The sequence below is a fragment of the Octopus bimaculoides genome, chromosome 7 (assembly GCF_001194135.2).
Source record: "Octopus bimaculoides isolate UCB-OBI-ISO-001 chromosome 7, ASM119413v2, whole genome shotgun sequence".
In the NCBI taxonomy this organism is placed as follows: domain Eukaryota; kingdom Metazoa; phylum Mollusca; class Cephalopoda; order Octopoda; family Octopodidae; genus Octopus; species Octopus bimaculoides.
This window is the reverse complement of record NC_068987.1, coordinates 40,213,480-40,216,540: the sequence shown is the minus strand read 5'-3', so window position 1 is coordinate 40,216,540 and position 3,061 is coordinate 40,213,480.

The following is a 3,061-nucleotide window of genomic DNA, read 5'->3' as shown; positions in this document are numbered from 1 at the left end:
TGATAGGGTTGTTGGTTTAATCACACACAGCCCAGCTATGCAAGCAGTATTAAAATTTTGTTTTAAGAGTAACCCAAAATACTACCTAGTTCCTTAGTCACTGTTTGCAACAGTAACCTCTTATTACTGAGACTATGACAATGTTATTCACTTGAAGACTCTTACTATAAAACATGTAAGTGCTTGGAAATTATGAATATATATTCAAAATCCACTTATGTTGAAATTTTTTAATGATTCATGTTTTTCTAACATTTCTTGGTTTGTCTCTTTTTCTCTTTGTACACACATACAGTATGTTTGTTGTGTGGATGCACACACACACAAGCATATATATATGTAAATATACACATAAACTGTATAGACATACCTACACAAGTATGCCCCTTGACTTTGTTTCATCATAACTCAAAAAAAAATGGATATTTTTTATATGAAAATTTCTACAGATATACTTCAGATGGTGTATTATAATGGAATTTACATTGAAAATGTTTCTTATGCGTAGAGAGAGGAGTTTTGGAAAATTCACTTGAGTCAGTTTTGTTTCATCATAACTTTCAGAAAAATTGGCATTTTGTAATGAAAGTTTTTACAAATAAATCTGGCCACATATGGCAAAAAAGTACAGAGAGTAAATAGAGTAATAAACTGATGTACCATAAAAACCCATGTAATTTGTGCACCTGTGTAATTTACGCAGGTGATTTTCAAGATAAAAATTGTTAAAAAGAAAAGCTTCTATTTGCGTAAAATTTGTACCCAAAAGTTTTCAGAATTGCGAATTATGGCCAGGGGGAAAATGCTTTCAATTTAGTTGTACTTAGCATAATTTCACTTACTTATTAAATTTTATTAAATTTTCATTAAATAAAAATAATTTCTATTTAACAGGTATCACATTGAAAGCTATTAAATTACAAAGTGTCGTGTCTCACCTCCTCTGTATGTCTTCTCAAATCGCGATAACAGGAAAAGTTGTTAAGAATTATCAACAAAAACAAAGCTGATAAATATGCACAGGTGTTGCAAATTAAGTTTAATTACCAATAAACATCAGCTTGGATGACACTTCACTCAACTGACAGAGGAAGGTGACCGATCAAACTGATTATATAAGCAGAATTCTGATTGGTTGAAAGTGTCTTCTTGTCTCAAGCTCTGATTTTCCACCTATTCATGTGGAACTTTTGATACAGAGTATCAAAATTTTAATCCCTTTCACACTTATAAAATGTCAAGCAAACTTAATAATTTCTCATTACCGTTTTAGCCGGGAGACTAAACTGATAGTTTGGTAACCTGCTAAAGTGAAAAAAAATTGAAAGGAGAAAATAAACAGCTTTGCAAGTTTAACTCGGTGTTTATAGAACAAGAAAGGTGCAAAATTTAAGAAGCAACTTGTTAGAATATACATGTCTGTAAGGAGACATAAACAAGAATAGCAAAAATCTACTATACCAAAAGAACTGGTAATACATACATTACAACTGTTCTGTGAAGGGAACATAAAATTGCTGCATGATTCAACATGAATGTGAAATGACATTAAACATTATATAAGGTAAATGAAAGTTTCTGTAGATACGCTAAAAGTCATATTCACTTAGTGAGTTTACATGCGCAAGGATGAATTATGATGTTGTCGATGTTGGATGCAGTAAGAGCTGGTAGTGGCAATATCAGCAGTGATGAATTTCATTGTGTTGTAGCATGGAGAAAATGAGCAGTAGCTTCCTGGAGGCAAATGCAAACTAGACTTTTTGTGTGGAGAAAAACTGATCTATTTAAGGAAATTACTGGGCTCCACAGATATGCGAAGGTTTTTTCCACTAAGAGAACACATGATCCATTTGAGTGCATCTGATTGGTTGACCAGGTAATTTGGCATAATTGTTTAGGGGACAAATTGCACCTAAAAACTAACTAATCAGAGCAAATGGTTAAAACATGATCTTTATAGCTAAGTGTTCTCTGCTATGTCTAAACAACAACTATAAATAAAAGAGAGAGAGAGAGAATAGCTTCCTGGAGAGAGAATAGCTTCCTGGAGGCAAATGCAAACTAGACTTTTTGTGTGGAGAAAAACTGATCTATTTAAGGAAATTACTGGGCTCCACAGATATGCGAAGGTTTTTTCCACTAAGAGAACACATGATCCATTTGAGTGCATCTGATTGGTTGACCAGGTAATTTGGCATAATTGTTTAGGGGACAAATTGCACCTAAAAACTAACTAATCAGAGCAAATGGTTAAAACATGATCTTTATAGCTAAGTGTTCTCTGCTATGTCTAAACAACAACTATAAATAAAAGAGAGAGAGAGAGAATAGTTTGTCATTTATGCTTTTGTCAATCCATTCAGCTACACCGTTATTGTCAGTATGGGCAGAACTTATGAATCATTTACTCCAAAGAAGAAATTAAATATTATTGAAAATACATTTGATCATGGCAATAGAGCTGCCAGAAGGCATTTTAATGTTAATGAAGCCAATGTTTGAAATTGGCGCAAACTTAAAACTGTGCTTAGTAATAAATGTGCCAATAGGGGTAAATCTGCAAAATTCCCTGAGTTGGAGATTGAATTTTATCATTGGATATGTGACAAACATGATGAGGGTTTTGGTGTAAGCACCACTGAGATAAGATTATGTGCTAGCCAGTTATTTAAGACCAAATATAGTGCTGATAGTGTGGACTTGTAAAACTTTGTTAAACTGGTGCTTTCATTTTATGAACCACTAGCAGTATAGCCCGGCTTTGCCCGGGATTAAGTTGAGATTATTAAGCTAATCAAGTTCTTTATTTCAAACCAAACTAAGTAACATGATGTCAAATTTGGGCAGAATCAGTGTTGCAACTGGAGCGCATGGGTTGGGAGTTTGATCGGCAGAGGTGATCAGGTTACACATGCCATCCCTTTGAAAACACCGCAGCCATCACTAACCCTTCCAGCAAGGAAAATAAAATGACCAAAAGGGCTCCCGATTCTCTGTGTCAGAAGCGGTTCTGTTCAGATCACAACGAAGTCTTAAGTATATATATATATATATATAT